The sequence below is a fragment of the Diorhabda carinulata genome, chromosome X, assembly GCF_026250575.1.
Source record: "Diorhabda carinulata isolate Delta chromosome X, icDioCari1.1, whole genome shotgun sequence".
NCBI lineage: Eukaryota > Metazoa > Arthropoda > Insecta > Coleoptera > Chrysomelidae > Diorhabda > Diorhabda carinulata.
Window position 1 is genome coordinate 64,495,916 of NC_079472.1, and position 21,918 is coordinate 64,517,833.

Sequence of the window (21,918 nt, forward strand, 5' to 3'; positions counted from 1 at the left end):
ATCGTTGAATTCTTAAATCAAAACCAATAGCTGTAGAGAAAAAAATTGACATCATGATTTATATTTTTTTTTAAAATAAATTGAGTAGAAAATAGTAAAGATGTTATAAGATTAACGATATATGCCTTGAAGTAAGGGAGGGTTGCTAATTTCACCCGCGTATAACGTAACAGGAATATTGAACAAATAGTTAGTTCTTTGCGAGTGCAAGGAAAATTACAGAATTTCTAGCATTTCTTAAATTTTAGAGAAAAAAAAAATAAAAACTCGATATTAGTCACCATCTTTTATAGGTGATATTTCGGAAAGGGGTGGGCTGGGGAAATTTTGGTATCGGAAAGACCCATCTTAAATTCATTCGAGCAATTGTCTCGTGAATTTTGTCGCATCAAAACACTCTGTATAATAAAAAAGCTTTATGCAAAATATAAGTCAATAAATATATTTCGAAATATGACCTAATTATTTTTAATAATACATCCCGTATATATTTTTTTGATATTGAGTCTATGTAGATTGGAATAAGCTCAATAGTATTTTTCTTCATTGGAAAATTAAACGTACTAATTGATTTACAAAAAGCAATTTTTGACACGAAATTAAAATGTGTCACTAAATTTTTTTATGGTGATTTATATTGTATAACTGTCAAACATCATGTCTAACGATGACAGGAAAGCTCAATTTGGAAAATATTGTCTTGATACTCTAAAAAGTTTGATACACTGTCATTCCATGGAATAAAAACTTTCTTCATTGTCTGTCTGTTCAATAATTTTTAATTAACCTCTTGATATGAAATTTCTCATCTTTAATGTCAATTTATGATTCAATAAACAAATTCGTAAATTATTTGATAGTATCACATAAATTGATCGATATAATTTAGAATTAATACTAGATTTTTCTCCTTATTTACTGTACTATAAGTAATTGATATACCGTTCTATTTTGTTAAATTTCTTATAATTTACACTTCTAAGGAATAAAAAATAGTAAACCCTCATCTAATCATCAAGTTTTATCCGAAATATGGTATAAAACTTCTTTCACTAGATCTATTTGAAATTCCATAGTATATGAATTGATTTATCTCAAGTTCTGTATGTATATATGATTCATAGCTTTGACATATTATGCAATTGCTTCTGGCATCGTTGTTCTTGTAATCATACCTTATCAACACATTTTCGTTTGCTTAATTGAAACAAAAACTTTCACTCACATAGACATTTCAAATTATTAAAATTATCATATATTCATAAATAGACATTCTTTCATGAACAGTGTGTTAAATGAGATTATGGGATACATAAAGTGTTTTCCTACTTGTATGGATTTCGAAAACCATGATCGAGTTAAATCGATCATGATCTGATTATTCGGAAACTGATTAAGTTAATCCAATGGGAGAACGCGATCAGCTGATGTGTTGTTTCATTTGTCTATGGTTTTTGGTTTGAAAATTATTCATTCCCCTTTAGTAGCTGTCTACCATTAATTCTCATTAGCAGTTCAATTATTAGGTTAATGAGGTTTGTGGTGTTTGCACTTTTTGCTATTTCAACACATGAATAGATTATTAGTATCAAAATTTAGTGCAAAATTTGTGCTAGAGGATAAATCATTGATAACTGCTCAAAAATAACTATTAAACATATAGAATCTATTATGAAACCAAATAAATATCATGGAAAAGTTAACGTACACAAAGTATTAAAAATTGAAAGTTTTTGTAGTTCTTGGACTACCAAAAGACTTTGGATTATGTCGATTGAAAGTTTTTATGGAATGGTAGCTTTGAAACCTATAATTGGATGCATATTCACTTTTGTAATATTAGGAATAAGACGATGGTGTTTTCATGTATGTTATCTTTCGTTTTTCTATAAATTTATTTTCAAAAGATTATGATTATTATAGTTCTTCCAATATCAATTGAAGAAGATAGTCGGTTTGGCTAAGTGAGATTAATTTACTTCATGAATTCCTTCTAATAAATAGTAATAAGGCGTTCTTTAGACCATAAACGATTGAAGACTATGAAATTGCACAATGTAGTAAGAATGAATTTAATAATAAAAATTTAGATATAGAAAGTTATTTCGAATATATTTGAATGCTTTAAAAAAGAAGGATATTCAGCAATTTGATAATGGTAGATCAAACAAAATTGTTGGCAAGGGTTTTTATATTGAGAGTTGTAAATTTACTGCATCATAAAATTAAAGCAAATATTATTTAATGAAATAATTTACATAATATAGAGAATTGAAAGGATTTTTATTGGTCATGATGGCTGAATATGGAATTATCTGACAAGTTTTTGACAATACAAAGCAATAAGTCCTTTTTTCATGGTCGTTTTTATTTTATATTATAACCTATTTTCGAGTCTATACACTTAGTACAGCGACTCTTCTAAATAATGATTGCTGACTTCATCCTCAATAGAGTTGTTAACGTATGCGATAATTGTTCTAGACTGTTGAGAATCTCTGTCCTCAAATTGACTCATTGAGGTTAGATGAGAGGAAAAAGTCACTGTGACTTAGATCAGGTAGTCAACCAAATATATTATCTTTTATTTTTGATTTTTTCTTGCTACTGTTAATCATTATTTTTATATATTTGAAATTTAGTACATCTGAAAATTTATAATCTCCTATTTTTAGTGTTTTTTTTTTCTGAACTGCTTCATCATAATTTATTATTTTTGTTTTATTTCCGTTTATTCTTTATATTCATCTCTTTTCCTTTTGTTGTCAGTTTTCTCAATACATTTTCTTTTATGTTTCTTATCAGTAATTAGGACAAAATCGTCTCCATATGCTAAAATTTGACACAATTATTGAGGAAAAAATCTTTTTTAAATAAAGTATAATGTTTCTTTGTCGTCCAGGTTGAAAAGGGGATTCGATTTTTGTAAATTTTGTTGAAATGCCTCTTGATTTATCATTGAAAAGCGAAATTTTTGATACTTTGAAAAAAACCATTCACAGTATCCGCAGAAATTGATTGTTTGATATTGTTGAACATAGTATAACTGGATTTATATTGGTTGAATAAAATCTTTGTAATAAAATTCAATTGATTCAAGAAATAATAAATTTGCAGAGGATTTCATCGATATTATTAAGATGGAGCTTGATAATTTGTCGATTTGAAACAAACAGTTTCTTAGTAGCAAAAGTTACCACCACGATGGCTTAACTTTACCTAGTTTTTTATAGTGGCATCTCAAATTGGTTGTTTATAAGACTAAGGTTAATAACATGGAAAATTTCATAAGAATAACCGCTACTTTCAAAAACTTCAGCTAGTGATTCTTCAAAATCTTAGAAATTTTCTAATAATTGATATATTTCAAAAAAATTTGTTACTTTTGCAAAAATATTGATAATAAAGTATCAATAAACCCCCATTTCGCTTTAAAGGGTTGTATCTCCTCCCGCTATTTTATATTTGTATGTAATTAAATCAAAAATGTGAATATTAGAATCGAAATAAAGAAGGTAAATTTTCTAATTGACACCGTGTATCTATGATGAGTGATAAGTTCCTTGATGATAAAAAGTACTTGAATTACAAATACAACGTTTTGCCAAGCAATTAGCTCCTGTTTTTGGCTTCAATATATACCACAACTTCTTTATATACAAAAGTGAACCACAATATTGATATGTACAGTACACACAGCATATCATCAACACTATACAATATGTGCACAGTAAAAATCATAGAATATTTGAATGAAAAATCCATCTTCATATTAGAAATTCAAAAAGCTTCGAAGAAAACGGAAATAAAAACGGATTGGAGTAAATAAGCGATGAAAAAGTATACATAACTTTTGGTACTGACACTTGATATTTTGTAAATAATGATAAGTGAAAATTTATAAGCATTCAAAATAATTTAACAAAAATATTTTCACACAAATGGATCCACATTGTTAGATATGTGTTTTGATAAGTAGTTTGATCACTGAGGACGATAAGAAATTTATCGAAACATACGTCAGACAATGTGAATGTAAGATTAATCATTGTGGATAACTTGAAAGTTTAATCTGTCGAATTCTGATGCTCATGAGTAACAAAATAGTTGTTGAAATGATTTTGACTATATTTGGATACTGCCTCCAAAAATTCCTCTGAAATCCTTTTCTGTTTAATTTAAGGTTAGTTAATTACTAAATATAGCGACCACAGAGATTTCTGTATTTAGTTTAAATTTCTTTATTAATTTATGAACGAATTATGTGTTCTAACTCATATTTTTGGATTTTATTTTCATTAGTACCTTGTATGAAAAAGTGGAAAAAATCTTGTTAAGTAAAATCATTTTCAATAAATTTGGTTTCTTGTAATTATAATGTATGTGCATCCACCAAATTTTAAGTATTAATTTAAACAGGAAATTTTATGGATTTCTTCATGTACAAATTCGTCTGATATTTGCTGATTCCCCGATTCTCTTAGTTCTTGCACTGTTTCCATATATTAAAAGTGATTTTTCATCTCAAAAGGACTTTTATTTTTCAAGTATTTGATTATAGTCAATTTTGGTGGTTACGCTTAGATAGTCCACCAAATATTTATGTTTGTCAAGATTTAAACTTCAATACTTATTGCAGTACAGGCAAATTTGGGCTAAAACTTTAAATTACATTGGGCGGTTTCGATTTTCTAGATTCTGAATAGATCTAGCAGCTCTTAATAAAATTACGGGCACGGTTTTTCGAAATTTTGAGACTTGAACTAAAAAAAATTTTGAAACACGAATGACTTGCAAACTAAGAGGAATTCGGAGAAAAACTAACATAACAGAAAATGTAGAATATAAAATTCTCTACAAAAAAGTGATCATCTCAAAATTTTCACCTTAAAATAAGTTTTTACACTCAAAAACATTTTGAAACACGAATAACACGTAAAACTACGAGAAATTCGCAAAAAAATGTACAGCACAAAATTTTTTATTGATTATTCCTCAAGCATTTTTTCCTAACCTCAAAATGTTCTTCGTAAAATGAGTTCATGTACTCAAAAACATTTTTAATTGCGGATAACTCGAAAACTATGAAGATTTCGATACAAACTGCCGGGAAAAAATGTGGAGCACAATATTCTGTACAAAAACGGTAAAATTATTTCCCAACCTCAAAATTTCTATCACAAATTGGATTTGAATTGAAACTTGAATTCCACTACGAAAACCTCTGAGAATCTAGAAAGTTAGAAACGCCCAATTTAATTTCGGGTTTCACCTGTACTATAAGTATTATTACTAAAATGGAGATTCTTTCTTGGTCCTGACTTGGATCGTAGTATGATCAAGGTTTCACTGATCTGAAGAATTCTCCTTGTTTCGCCAGTTTTAGAGCAAAACTCTTTGCACTAGGTCTAATATTATAGTTTTCCTCCGTGTATTAATGAAAATTTCCTCTTTTTTTCGACTATTTTCTTCCAATTGACGGCATGTAGTAGTTTCAGAATTTTTATATTTGGTTCTTCCATCTGGATTTCTGTCTTTCTTGGTATTAACTTCTTGATTCCCAGAGTCCGTTCTTCTGCAATTCTAATTTTGTTTTCTCCTACTAGTTTGTTACGTTTTTTGCTTTATATGAGTGGTCGAAATTAATTTTCTTCCAGTATGGTCTCATTCAACGATGAGAACTCACGCAAAGAAAGCCACTCGCAACATAACGTCAATAACATAGATCAAGAGGTGGTCGAAGAATTTAAAGAGAGGAATATCATGATTTGCGGCATCAAGAAAATATTGAAAAAAGGCAAAGAGCAAAAAGATTTGGAAACTACACATTTAAATATTCGGATGGTCCCAGAAGTACCTGGTCCAACAAAGAGACAATAATTTTAAGATTAATATTATTTATTCTAATGCCCTTAAGTTCAACAGTCTTTCTATAATAAGAATCGTGAAGAATAGCAAGAACTGCGGACATCACCTCTTCATCGTTGGAAAATCTTTGACCACCGAGCCAAATCTTTGAATCTAGGAACAGTAAATAATACGAGGGGGCTAAATCTAGCGAAGATAGCAATTCAAAATGTAATTTATCAATTTTGACCATTGCAGTAACGGATGTGTGAGCTGGTGCATTGTCTTGATTAAACAACGCTGTCTTATTAGTCGATTGCGACTGTTTTTACTTGATTTCTTTGCTAAAAGGTTGCAATAAGTTCGCATTATATTCACCGTTGATAATTTCATTCTAGTCAATGGAAATTATCTTAAGCGCATTTCAAAAAACGGATGCCATTACTTTGCCCACAGATGGAACGGTCTTTGCCTTCTTTAGAGCCAGTTCTTCCTTTTTAGTCCATTGTTTTGATTTTTCTCTTGTTTCGCTTGTGAAGGAACGGACTCACGTTTCATCCTTGGTAATGGAACTCTTCAACAATTTAGCTTTATTTCTGTGAAACTCAATGGAAACATCTTTGTTGTCAAACGCGGTATCCGTCTTGCGCACAATTTTATTATATCCGAATTTTCAGTTAATATACGGTGAAGGCATTTTTAGAAATACTTATTATGTCTACTGACTCGCACGCTTTAAGTAGACGATTTTTTCTACTTTCTAATACAGTGGTATTTGTCAAGCAATTATCGCCATCTCTAGTCAGACCAGGTACTTCTGGAACTATCCTTGTACATGGAAGTTAACAAAGATAAAAGAGCTAACCAAGGAGGATGTAAACAAATTAATAAAAAACGCCAACACGATAGGAAGCTTTTTACGAAGATCTACAAAACATGTTGGATTGTTTACTTGCCGAGGAAGCTAATTCAGCTTCCGCATTTACAAACAGGTGATACCAGATATCAAAAACAAGGCCAGACCAGATTAAAAATGAAACAGTTCTTGGAGACCAAAGAGATGATAATTCTTGTGCGAATCTCAGAAAAAAACTAGACAGAAAAAGAAGACAATGATGTAACATTAACGAATTAGTATTACAGTATAACAAAAAGCTGGAGCACGGAGTAGGGGTCGATCACGAAAGAAATTTGCCCATTTGGAGAAGGTACAATTGAGGTATGGAAGACAAAACACCATTGACGACCAAAAGTCGCGGGGCTATAATTTAGAAAGGGGGTTAAAAATCTTCCTGCCCAAAATTTTGGGTAGAAATACCAAGCATTCCAAGATTATGTGCTTTGATAAGAGTCACACAGGACATCGAATTCCTCCAGCAGATTTTTAGGTAGGTGATGAAAATTGAATATGAATTACGAAACTGTTCAGTGTAATTCTAATAGAAATAATACAATGAAGATGAAAAAACCAAAAGAAACATGACCACAAAGGTTAGTCTGTATATAACAATAAATCTTTTCGCTCGCCTTCTTGCATACCTTCACATGTTGTTTTGTTTGGTTTTACAATTGAAAACTCAAATTTATTATCGTAATATAAACTTGGTTTCAAAACCTGTCATTGTTCTCAAAATTCTTTGATTTCGATGTGCCTTTGTGCACGCTACTTCCTAGGATATTCTTTTGACATCCTAGAAGCGAGCGCGGTTGAACAATGGACATGGAATGGAATGTTATTCTTACTAGTGGCCAGAAATCAACCGACCATCAGCCTCAATTGATTTCTTATCTCTATATATTTAAAAAGGCTCTTTTGTCACTTAGGTACGAGATTTGGGGAGTTTATTTCACAGGGCATTAGAATATCTAGGAACTACCACAAGATTGACACGATTGACACAGCAGATATTCTTGTGTTTTTAGTTGACTTTCCGAAATATGTAGAGTGACAACCTAATGTTAGAAGCGGATTAAAGAATCGAAAATCTCGGCAATATTGTTCAATCTGACCGTTGTTTCGGTATTCGTGGATTGCTGAATCTATAGGAATTGACACAGTATGTGTGCGGCAATTTTTAACATTCGAAAATTGTGTGCACAAGTACAACATCTCAGTCTTAGACCATCCACTTTATTCGCCGGATCTTGCAACGTACGAGCTCCATATCTTTCCTGTAGTTAAATCTGCAGTAAAAGGGTGAAGATATGACCTGAAGAAGGAAAAAGACTTGGAAGAAAAAAGAAGTAAATTTTTGTTAATTTAAATATCCATTGTTCTCTCCTTTTTTTGAAGGCACTTTCTTTCAATTATATATTTTTTTCAGTAGTGCTTCTTCTCCAAGTTTTGAACGATCATTGTTAATTTCATCAGCTCCTGCTGTTTTATTTGGTTTATGTACTTTTTCTTCGTCGTTTTTTAGGTTAAACTTTTCTCATTCTCCGTGTTGTTTGTGTTTCTCAGCTACTATAGTTTTGTTTTATTTTCCTTATTTTATTTTCGCATTATCATAAACTTATCATTTTTGTGATATTTGTGATCTCATATTTTCTCGATAATTTCATATAATTTCTATGAGAAAATTGTAACTTTTCATTACATTAACACAAAATTCGGTCAGTTTCAAATTGTTGTTTCTCGTATTTCAAAGCCGTGCTAAGATTTTAATACTGATCAATTTCGATTTTAATGAGTAGAATAGCCACAATGAGGAATAATATTGAATTGGAGCAAGTCCATTATAATTTATGGTGTGTAATTTACCCTTGTAGATTGGAAATTTTCAGATTGTACTAATACAAACAGTAATCCTTTTTAAAAATATTACTTCACATAATGATATTGATTATCTCTTTCAATTACATAAAGTAAGAATAAACAAACAAAAAAATGAATGTAAATAAATGTATTAATGTATCTACGAATAAAAAATGAGGGAAAATATTGCGATATTCCGGTGGATTTTTCATTCTATATCTGTTATGAGATACATTACAATTTAATCCAAGGCAATATACACAAAATACACTGCTGCAAACACCAATCTTCATGTCAAATTTACCAAACAACATATATTTTAGGCGATTATACGAAATCCATGATTTGGTGCGAAATTTCAGCTTGTTTGAAAGAAACAACGATAGAATTTTCTTTTTTAAAATGATTTTACTACCTGTAACAAACTGCCAATACAGTAAAACAAGCAAAAACCAGTGCAACGACGCCGACCATGAGTATAACCAGATATAAAGTACTAATGTTGTCAGCATTATCGGCATCTGTGAAATAACAATTTCAACGTAATTATAAGGTATGACTGTACGTAAAACATCAACTATTTTCAATGCAACTGATTTATTGATAATGAAATTTAAATAAGAATAATAATGATGACGTTTATTCACTCAAAATTATACGCCTACTAAACAGTTGATATATCTAAATCGCCCTATATGATAAGCAATCTTGATACAGTATCCAAAGAAATATTTTTTTATGTAGAATGCAACCACAAGAGGGTAAACCCTATTAAAATTGAGATGCCTGTGGATATTGACCTTGAACTTCTGTATGTGGTAATGTTCGGGAAAGATATGCCTTGGTAGCTGATTACTCAGGATCGACTTACCAAATTATCCTATAAATCCAAAATTCTGTTCGTCTGCAGGCGAGCTGTCGAGTCTTACAGATATTGCTCTGGATGGAATTATGTTGACCAGATCGGAAAAGCATCTACAGTGGTAGTTTTGATTCGAACCTCCTCAGAGTATGCTTTGGAGCCGTGCTCCAGCAGTGCGAAAAATACTCCAAAGAGGGATGAATCTAGGCCTTGTAGAGGATGAGACGCTGTTGCGGACTATCAGCATTTTGATCTTGAAGAGGCCTACTAACAAGTGCCTCCGAATTCCAGTGTTAGCCGAGTCTATTGGGGCGGCTGACTTAAATGACGATACCAGTGTTTATGGTCGTACAATATTTTCGAAGAGTTTGATGAATAGAGTTCGAAGTGAGCTCAAATCAGACAAGTGTTGGAAATCGACCAATATATATCAAAATGTCATTTAAACGATGCTAAAACTGTTGCATGGAAGTTGTTGTCGAAAGATAAAGAATAGGCAAGAATATAGCATTTTTTTTGATCTGGATGAGGCCTCCAGGTTCTAAGACATATTGTTCTCAACCTCATCACCTAACAAGTGCCTCCGAATTCGAGTGTTGCTGAGTTTATTGGGGCGGCTGACTTAAGTGATGACACCAGTGTGTATGGTTGTACAATATTTTTAAAACTGTTACACGGAAGTTGCAAATGTTGCCGAAAGATGAAGAATAGGGAGATTCGGAATGACAATCGCGATCAATGATTGTAACTCGGAAATGTGAACAAACTCTGCTTGTTAAAATAATCCATTAAAATATCAAAACTTAGTAAAATTGTTTATTTATCAAACAAAATTATTTCAGCTTTGGATAACAAATAGAGACCACTATTGACGGCACTTATCAGGTGTACATATCATTTGCTGAAGGATTTTTCTTTAAAATTTCTTTTACTTTGGGACTTTTCACCCAAGAAGAAGGAAGAGATTTCAGTATCCCGAGTTTTTAACACGTGGATCTGATATTACGAATTATAGCTCATTATATCGGAAATGTACCATTTTGTGCAGATTTCTACAATCTACAAGTGTGTGCAAATATTGAATTGAAATTCTCAACTCCTTCCACGTTATTGACAAAATACCAATTGTCCGGGGATTTCCATAGTTTCCAGTTTCCATAGACGCTCCCGTGACTTATATTGAGCCGCGGCAGCCATTTAATAATGCACGGTCCGAACTGGGCTCATAATTTGTTGCTATTTTGTCGCTAATTTGTTGCCCAAATATTAATTTTTTTTGACATTTTTTGTTGCTAATTTGTTGCTTTAAGTTGTTATGATTCGGAAATTCCCAAAACAGCACCAACCCGCAAAACACACCCCCTGTATTTGCGATATTGAGATGCGGTAGCCATTTTGCATATTTCTATAAGAAAAATAACTACAAATACGGGCCGGACGGCATATTTTGTTGCTAATCCGTTGCTTTTAGATATTATGATCTAAAAATTTCCAAAATCTATCCCCTACTTTTGCGATATTGAGCTGCGGCAGCCATTGAAAATTCCCAAAACAGCCCCGAATCCTGAGAACTAATACGTCATTAAATCGGTGACTAGAAGGTTCTTATTAATCACAGGGGATTAAAATTTTTAGTGAGTTGTACGTTTAGGAGTTGGAATTTTTGTGATAAGACTTTACAGTAACATATTAGCAATAAAATTTTCTGTCTGGTCCGTATTCGTAGCTCTTTTCGATACAGAAATATGTAAATGGCTGCCACATCTCAATATCGCAAAAGCAGGGGGTGTGTTTTGTGGGTAGGGGCTGTTTTGTGAATTTTTGGACCAGACCATCTTATAGCAACAAAATATGCTGTCAGGTTTTAGCTTTTCTCATTACCGAAATGTTATATGGCTGACGCAACTTAATATTACGCTACGGGGCCACGCATCACCTCGGTACTGCCACAAGCAATAAAATTAACAACAAATTAGCAACAAAATAGCAACAAATTATGAGCCTAGTCCTGATCTTGCCCCATACGTGCTCGTGTGCAACAATTGTGTTCAGAAACTGCTCCTACACCAAAAATTATTTCTATTGGCTTTAATGCCAGGCTAAAAACCTTGGTTCGTGGACTATTATTTATAATAATAAAAGGGTAATATAATTGAAAATATATTTCTTTTTCTTATTATTATTTTCTTACAGTAAATGGATTTTATATTTAGAAAATCGTTGCATTGAAATCCAGTTTATCACTTAACAGTCATACCTTAATTTTATGTTTTTGTTTTCCACTGAAACATTTTTTTCTCGGTATTTATATGCAGTGATTTTGATACCGTTACTGCTCTGTGTACGTACTCGTTAAAAATATCGAACCGACTGAAACCAACTCAAAAATTTTCTTAAAAAATGTATGAAAAATCAATTATTAGACAAAAAAATCAACAAACATGAATTACAGTGATATAATGTTGATTTGATAGATCATATGATATTAGAAAGTATCGTTACTATATTTTGATGATATTGGAGAAGTTAGTTGCTAATATAAATTACAATTTTCGAACAAAAAATAACATTGGATGATGTATTGGATTCTATAGAAGCTAAATTGAATTTTTAGTGGATATAACTTTGTAGAAAACTGGATTATGTTCGAGAATATACACAATTTAAAACTTCCAAAGTTGATATTTTATTTGATAGTTTATATACATAAGAATACTATATTTCATAATTATATACAACCAGAATTAAAATTTATATACAGAAAAGAAAAAACAGTTTTGTGAAAATCCGTGATAAATGAGAAAAGATACTTTACGGGGTGGCAGTAAATTTTTCAAAATTCACTTTATTATGATAATCAAATTCTTCAACAAATTTTGCGTATTCTCCATTTCACAAGGCTTAGTCTATCCCTCCAAATAAGAGGTGGAGTTGACTGGAAAAATGGAAAAATATGGAAAAATGCATATAAATACGGTTTTCCTTAGCCGACTTTTATAAACTTGATATTGTTTTTCAGCCATATAAAATATATAAATTCAAAATAAAGATTCAATGTTCATATTTTTTTTTCTGTCTCGAGATATCTTTAAAAATGTACAAAAGACGAGAATTATCGCTCAAACGGCTATGAGGGTTACTATTAAGTTTTGAGATACGGTAACACCAATCTGTATATACCAAAATGTATCAAGAGTCATACGAGTGTTATTTGAGTTATTTACAGATATTTCATATATCCATTTTGGTCAAAAAATGGAAATAAACCACGAACTTTCTCATGCGATGATTTTCTATGACATTCGACGTGGATTAAACCAACAGCAGTGTGCTGATCAACTCGCTGCGACTAGCAAGATCATCATGAGACATACCGTGAGATTGAAGTATATTTGGGCATTAGTTCCACTCGCATACATTCAATATTTGGTTGTCAATAAGATTTGGATACCGCATAATTACACAATCACTAATTAAAAACACCTTTCAGTTGGTGCAAAGTAATCCTGAAACAATCCAATCGCGATCGATGCTTCAAAATACGTCTATAAGATGGTGCAAGGTGAGGAATATGAGCCCGAAATCAAACAGTAATCAACTGTATGGGTCTTTGAAGGCAAGCCACATCCAACAAAAGGTGTTTGTGCACGAAGTACTTTGAAGCAGATGAACGCCTGTTTTTCCTGAATAACAGGACATGTCGCCATTGTTCCATTAGAATGGTCAATTCTGTATTTGGAGGAACCAAACGAATCATTCTCTACCACGACGTTGCGAGCTCTCACACCTCACACAAAAACGTTTTTGAACAGTGGAAACATCGAATTGATGGGTCATTCGCCGTACAATCCTGGTGATACCTTCTTCTGCCCTTAGATCAAAAATAAATTACGAGATTAACGTTTTTCTACACATAAAGAAGTGGTTGATGTATTCAAATCAGATGCTTTGTAGATATCTCCATTGGAATGGAAAAATTATTGATACAAAGACATGCAAAACTAAGGAAACAATGAAGCCATACCCAATTATAAATATTTAGGTTCATTTTTCTATATTAAAATTGAAGTAGCAACCCTTATATTAGGCGGGCTCACAAACAATGGAATTGAGAATTTATTCCGAATGGGAAGTTTTTACATTGGCCTGCCAGCAGTAATTTGATCTCATATCAAAAGAATCTAATATGGCTGATATTATTAACAAGTAAAACAAATTATTAAATAAACCTTGTAGCAAATCTAGCTATTAAGAACTTAGATTTTTAACTACGTAATTAGTTGCGCCCCAGGTGTTCAAAATGTCAATTTCTACAATTGAAATATTTCCTATTGCCTGTCATATTATATCAATCATATTTTTTGTCCTGTATTTATTGGTGTAAACGGGATTTTTTGTTCAGCCCCACAAATAAAAATCTAAGCAATTTAGGTCTGGAGATCTGGGTGGCTAAATAAATAAACTTCCACGTCCCATCCCATGCTGTTATTCGATAACTAAATAAGTTTCTACATTTATAACATTTTTAAATAATGAGAGAAATTTTTAACATTTTCCTTCATCAGGAAGTTATCGAAATGCGGTTCTCGTTATCCTGTTGCTAATTTAGTTCACTTTTGAAGGATCTACTCAAACTTTTAACGCTTCTGTCCAGAAGATTCATAATATCTGAAATCACAACGCCATCTATCATTCACATGGCTAATTTAATTGCTTATAATTTATATATTTTCTTTTTTTTAATACAAGTCCTTCCAAACAACATAAAGTTTATAAAAATCGGCTTAGAAAAACTAAAGTTAGAAGCATTTCATAATAACAAGGTTCCCACTCTCCTTCAGGAAATTCGAGTTTCAAAATCACATTAGTTTAACATGGAAATCAATTTCTATGTGAGTCGCATACTGCCAATGCTATAAGACTATGATCTAGATCTCATAGACCAATTAGATCAACTGTGAGCATTGAGGCAGTGAGCTGTGGGTGCAAATATGCGACTGCTCTTGGACTTTCCGATTGCTTTATGAGAAGAAATTGTGCAGGAACTGTCCAATCGTGACTTTAATTCTCAGAATAATACAGTTGAGATTCCTCTGGCTGTTTTTTCTGCTTTTTAACTTATAGACTCATTTCTATTTGTGTCAATGACCTAAAGAGACACTACAGGCCTGCCACCAAAATCTTTTGTATTGACACGAAATCACAGTGTGTTGTAAAATTTCTTCAATGTAATTGAATTGTTCGTTGGTTCTTGTAGAAGATTTGCAGTGTTTCACTCGATTTCTTTTTGTGATTTTTCCCTATTGATTGTTCATAAAATGCTGTGTTTATGTAAACCGCCCAAAGACTTTTCAAAATTTGAAGGAGAACATCCAGAAAGGAATTGCTGCTATGTTTGAAAGAGTCATGACAAAGATAGAAAAGGGGATACTCAATGTATGGAGAATGGAAAACATTATTTGCTGGAAACAAAATTTTAGGTATGTATCAACGTAGTAAAAATCAAATTGAACTCGTAAGATTTATACATCATGTGTTATGGAGTTTTGAAAGAGGAAGTTATGCTGAAGTATCTTGTACTAGCTCGTTAAAGAGCTAGGATGAATCACATTTTTTTAATTAATAATATTTCCTGATTAACAATTTCTCTGTATATATAGAATTACATTTAAATCAAAATGTAGAATTAGGAATTACGACTAAATATAATTTTCGACGTATTTCTATTGGAGTACTCTATATATTGATTTGTTTGTAGAGTATAATTTGTTGGAAAGTACTGATTCAAATATAAAACACATTTTGATTATAATTTCAGTCGGTTTCAATATTTGTGAATTATAATTATGAAACAGCTGAGATAAATATGCAATTTTTTTTCAAATTAGTCACTAATTCTAGTAAAGTATTTTCGGAATTTTTTGGTTAACACTCGAGTTAAATTTGAAGTTTGTCTGTTCATTGATAAAATGATTTAACTACAATTCATTAATAAATCTCTTCGAAAGATTTTCATTATTTGTTTTTTTAGGTTTATTTTATACCAAAACCAAATTTTTTTATCAAAATTTTGTCAAAAATAGAGTGATTTGGAAGTATTTCTTTATAATTGAATTATAATAACGATTATCGTATATTCAAACATTATTTCAGTTTTAAACTAAAACTAAAAGCTTGTTGTTTGATTGTATTCATAATTTTTTCAACTGTTCACTTATTAGACTTTATTATTCGTTTTTCTTGATAAATCGTCTCAATTTTTGGTCTCTAATGATAAAAAATCAGTGTCAAAAAGTTGGTAACTACAGAAAAAAAGATTTTTTATTGATTATTACATTTCAAAAATATGTAGCAGCCATCAATTAATTTTTTAACTGTATCAAAAGTAAAATAGACTCAAATTGTTTAAGTATTTATCATTACTGATATTTTATGGTTTGTACATGAAGTTTTATTTTTTTTATCGTATCAATGACCTTTTATTCTATTTTCTGGATACTGGGAGATTGGTCCTGAAAACAACGTACCAATCATCACAAAGTACTTGATATAATATCACTTGTCTTTAAGAAGTTTCGTCACATCTCGGTGTCGAAGTTCTTTTTCTGGTATCGATGGTTAAAATCCAGGCAGGCTGAGTGGTAGCTTTTCCGCGAATCAAGAGCCGAATTTGCAGAAAACATGAGACCCAACAAGTTCGCCATTTTTTGCAGTTACTGCGATTAGCCCAAGTTCTCGAGTCAACAGTGGAATTTTTGAGTTTAAAAAGCTTGGTATGAGCATTTTGGTTACATACCAAAAAGACCTTGATCCGTTTGAGCAATTGAGGAGTTAATACGATTTTCCCTACTAGGATTTGAGCGCCCTTTGCGATACGCAACATAATTGGTGACTGCTCTAGCGCAGTTTGATCATGGATTATTGTCTGCAAAGCCTTGAAGAAATAAGGAATATAGGCTTCCATACCACGTTTGTGTACACTTAAGGGTCATTGGAAATGAGGTAAACATAGAAAGGAAGTCCTTCAGATACTTCCATTTAGCTTATCTATAATTGCAAACTCTACGTGGTCTAGGTGGTTCCCAGTTTGGACATACTAGATGATGAAAGGTTTTTCTTTTTTAGCCTCGTAAATTGAAAAATCTGAGCCAGATTTGAGCCAGATTTGTTCTAGAGAGCAAATGTTTCTATGCACCACACAGGATGTCTTCTAAATTAGGAGGTGCGTTCGGAACTGGTATTTCAGAGCTCTGGAACACTTTATGTATATTCTTGTTGACTTTTTTTTTGGAAGCAGGTGTGGAGTTACATTTCAGGCAATTTCTGCAATTTCATGACGAGACCAATCAGATTTTTTTTCCATGTTTAGTTGGTTTAACAAATCAGAATTTTATCAATCAAAATTTGGAAAATATTTTGCAAAATGACGATGACGTTTCATGGTTGATGAGTGTACAAAATTATTAAAATTACAGAACTTTACACAGAGCATATAATACAAAATTATTCAAGATAACTTGATAAATACATAAATGAAAAATAGTGTAAGAAGATTATCCCTTTTGGAAAGCATTATTCTTTTTCGCACGCTTTCAGACTCATTTCCACCCTGGAGCTTGCCCTGTCTGTATTTAGTGGAATTATAAAAGTCGGCAGATGCGTCGCCTTTGATGTTTGTTTTTTATATTACTTTGTAAGTGATATAGCAGGCGTTCTATTACATTGTTTCTTTTGAGTAATTTCTAGGAAGCTCTATTTCTTTATTGTTTTTGCTTCGTTATATCTCTAGAACTTTTAGAATTCTTTTGGAATATATATATATATATATATATATATATATATATATATATATAAGGAGTTTCTGTAGCACAGTTCAGTTTAGTTTCTAATAAATAGTCGTAGTGTACGGTGGTCGAAGATTTTGAATAAATTATTCAAGTGATCGTGATAGGTGAATTAAATTAATTAGTGAAGTTTAATGTTTAGTATCCAAAGAACGTACGAGGCAGTGTCTATCTACTCACCCCAGGAATAGAAATCGTTTAAATAAATGAGAAAAACATTTTTAATGGTGGTCGTAGATAAAAAAATTGATAAGATTTTATAGATATTTTTCCGGTCTTAGGACATCAAAATATGAAGGATAATTTATGAAAAATGCAGTTTTTCATTTGCAGACCTATGTTATAATTACCCCAAATATTTTTGCTGAAAGTTTGGACAATATAAATTGACTTCGAAAACCGGTATAAACTAGTTTCTAGCTCTCTAAAGTCATTAGTTTTCGTAATCATACTCCCTATTTGTCGGTAGATGTATTCCCAGATGTAGAGTTTGTTGTTAGTCCGATTTACGTAATGTAGAAATAAAATTAAATAACTTTTAAACTAATTACTATGCTGGTGAATGTGATTTCGTATTGTATTTATACATTCTCTTTTTCATTTATTTATTTTCAAAACTGACGACACAATATTGTTATAATTTTGAATTACTTATATACTTTACCTTTTCAAACTTTGTACTTTTCAGCTCTAATATTCTACTCTAATTAAATAGCTCACTTTGGCCAAAATGGAGCAAACACAAATAAAACAAATACAATTGTGGCTTAATATCAACAATTTTATATTTGACACTCAATATTCATCATATGTCTACAAAAATCTACATTTCTACACTTTATTTAATCAATTCTCTTTTGCCTAGGGATAATTTTTCACAACGTACATCAATAGCATATAATGAATCTTTCTCTTGCTTGATAATTAAAAATTAGTGAATTTTTGTCAATTGAAATCGCTTTAATAAATTCGAATTCATTTTCTATGGGCTATTTCAATGAAAAAAAGTGTAATAAATTGATGAAGCGTTCGTAATCCATAGCCGTATCATTTTTTGAAGACATTTAAAATATTTTTTGAGTTTATACCCAATTTTTACCCAATCCACTTGGAAACGATGTTTGAATTATTGTATTATTTAAAAAGGTTCTTTATACCTAAAATCTCAAGCTTGGGGCCTTACCACGCAAGAGATAAGGAAGGAGGAGGGATCTGGGAGTGACAACCTGGATTCAGCTGGCTATGGATGATAGAACTTTTCAAGGAGTCCGTGTCCATGGTTACGTATGATGAACACACCAGCCGGGAAGCAATAGTAGGGTATGTATATATAAATTTGGGGTCTCGTATACACTGCGAACCCAAAGCATCTATCGTGTCCTTTTTTCTTGCTGCGATACTGTAGAATCCAGTGTTTACATCTGTTCCATCAATCCCATTCCTTTTAAAAAGTCTAGAATTTGGGATGGTTTCAATTGTCAGAGATTTTCGTCTTCTATTTCAAGCCCTACCAGGTGTAGTGGTCTTGATTTGTGGATAGAGGTTTGTGCAACAAAATCTGCTAGATCAACACCACCGGGACATATGGGTGATTCCGTTCTAACTGTGATTTTTTGTATTCAAAATTTCAAGATTTTAAAATTTAACTTTTCTAACTTTTTTATGCATATTATTCATCTATTTTACTGTAAAAATAAAACTCTAAGAGGAATTTACTACAACTTCAAAGTATCACGAGCAAGACACAAATGTCGGATTTTGAGTTCCACGGTACTGACTCATTTATCCACGGTACTGACATGGTAACTTAAGATATTAAACAACAAGTGCATCAATTTTCCTCAGTTTGATCATAAACATTAGAATTTATAAGGTAATTAGTTTAAATCATTTGTTACGACAAAAAAAATTAATAATTTATCGGTAAATTCTAGGAATGGACATGACACGGTACTGACATTCAAGTGATGTAGTATAAGTTTTCTTTAAGTGGCAAGTTATATTGTATAAAAATAATGTTTAAATATCTTAAGAATTATTCAATTAACACAAAATTTTTATTAATTGATTATTAATTAATGACTAGTACAAAAAAACAATACAGGACATTGAATATCACAGTTAGAACGGAATCACCCATATATGTCCCGCAGATATTTCCAACACTACCTATAAGCTTAATAAGCATGTAACTTATTAAAAAAAATGTCCCACTGGTTCTCGGTGATAAACTCAATATTTTAATGTTACTTTCGCTCGATAGATGGCACAAGTGCCCTACCAGTGAGTTTGTTTTGCATTCTAGCAGTCATTTTAGTCGAGAAATACCAGTGGGTGCACGTAAATTATTTTCGTATTTTATTATTTTTCTAAATCAAGCAATTTATTTCAAGTAAGTACATTTTCATTGTAACTGTTTTTATTAATGGGATATTATTGTCCCACTGGTATGTCCAATTCTCAAGGAATGTCATTTCTTAAGTTTTAAGCTTCCAAATATCATGATGCACACTCGTAGGAAAATATTGACAAACGAAGAATTGATAAAATTGTTAAATGAACCAGATTCAAATAATGAATCGAACGATTCATATGCAGATGAAGACTATGTGCCTAGCTGCTCTGACAGTAATAGTTATGAAGAGTTGGGACAAAATCCAAAAAAAAAACTTCATCTCGTAGGAGAGATATGCCAAAATTCTCAAATAAAAAACAGCAAAAAGGGAATGCCGAATTTCTTTAAAATAGAAAAGGTACTATAGCAGCAAGGTGGCAAGATTCAAAGGAGGCTTTAATTCTTTCCAACCGCCATTTCCCAGGCATCGCACAAGTGAAACGTAAACAGAAAGGTGGAGAAAAAATCATGACCAATCGTCCTACTGCTATTGCCGATTACAACAGATTCATTGGAGTAGTAGATTTGTCTGACCAAAAGATATGTTATATGACTTTGACAGAAAATCTACCAAGTGGTGGAAGAAGGTATTTTATAAACTTTTGACGACGGTTGTTTTAAATACCATGTAATATTCCAAGAAGTGAAACATACCTCTTTGCAATTCGTTGTCCCCTTAGCTGAATCAATGAGGCACGAGGAAAGAAAATGCCAAAATAAAAAAATTTGGTTCGACCTTCAAATGCAACAAAACCCATGATGAATATTGGGGACCATTTACCGTTGGAAGGATCAACAAGAAGTGCTGTGCCAAACAACATAAGGGAACAGGAAAAAAACTGTGTGCGCCAAGTGTAAAATTGCTCTCTGCAACAACTGTTTTAAGTTGTATCATACGTAGAAAGTTGTATTATAAATAATGTGAAAGGGTGTCACTTAATAAATATTTTTTTGAACTAGTATACAGAAGTTTTCACTGTATTTTATATCGTCGTCTCTGTCCCATCTAAAAACACCGGCGGGAGGTAGAATATTTTTATTTTCACTTCATTTATCACTTTAGTTATAAGTTATAATTCTAATTTTTTTGGAAAAGGAAAAACTGGTATTGAAAAGGTTGAATTTGCCAGGCTTAAAAGAAAGTTACCAAATATGGGCTTCCACTTTGTATTTGTTTCAAAAATAAAAAAAATCAGAAAATTAAACATTTATTGACTTCAAAATAATCACACATACATTTTTAAAGAGCTAAGTAACAATCTTATGTGTTTAATATTATAATATATTATTAAATTGAGCATTAAACAAAATATCAATAAGACGGTACTCAAATATGGGTTACAAATAGAAACTTATAATATCTTGTACGTGAATAACAATTATAAATATTAATCTTATGAGAGATCAAATTATTTCGGAAGATGCCCATCCACAATTCTTCTGCTGCGTTTTTGAAAAAAATTTCTGACGAAACATACACGCAGCATCAGCAGTTTGTGGAGCCTCCTATAGAGGCATCTGGTTCACTATCTGTATCAAATTGGATCTTCTTCACCTTACCTTTCGTACCTGGTCTTGGCTTCCTTATTTCCTATACTTCATTTTTTTGCTTGGGTTTATTTTTGGTTTTATTTCACTCTTCAATTTTCTCCTCATTAGTTTCTATAAGGTCATTTTCATCTGGATCGAAGTTATAACCAAGGCCACAGCAGCTTTTCTACCTCTATTAGATGTGTCTCTGACTGTTTTGACACGGGATTTATGTCATAAGGAGATAATAGACCTAGACTACTACGACCAATTCCGGAAGACGAAGGTTGATAATCATATGTTGGTTCATGTCCAGTTCCAAAAGTAAATTCTTCTGTTTGAGGTTTGAAACCTAGAACGCAAGTCCGGTGATTCGTTCGAAATCAAATTCTCATCATTATGAATAGAAGTCAATGGTGAAAGTGAGGATCTTGGATTGTTAGTCGATGACTCTTCATAATTGTGGGTGGATTTTTCCTGTGCATCCATCTTTGATAGCATTTTGCTCCGCAGCAAAAAAATCTGCTACGCTGAATATAGTTTTATTCAATGACCTGTAACGCGAAATACGTTAACTGCAATTTCGCCTGTTTGCACTTCCACGTAAGCTCATCCAAATAACTCTACAATGTCAAAAGGGTTCGGTGATCTGTTGTTGTTCTGATCCAGGTTTGTATTTCTTCAC

The 21,918-nt window shown here is 31.8% G+C and overlaps 1 protein-coding gene across 3 annotated transcripts in view; it reads right to left on the minus strand.

Moving 5' to 3' along the window:
- LOC130902529 (disintegrin and metalloproteinase domain-containing protein 11) overlaps positions 1 to 21,918 on the minus strand; it is a 750,052-nt gene that overhangs the window by 56,284 nt on the left and 671,850 nt on the right. The window lies entirely within an intron of this gene.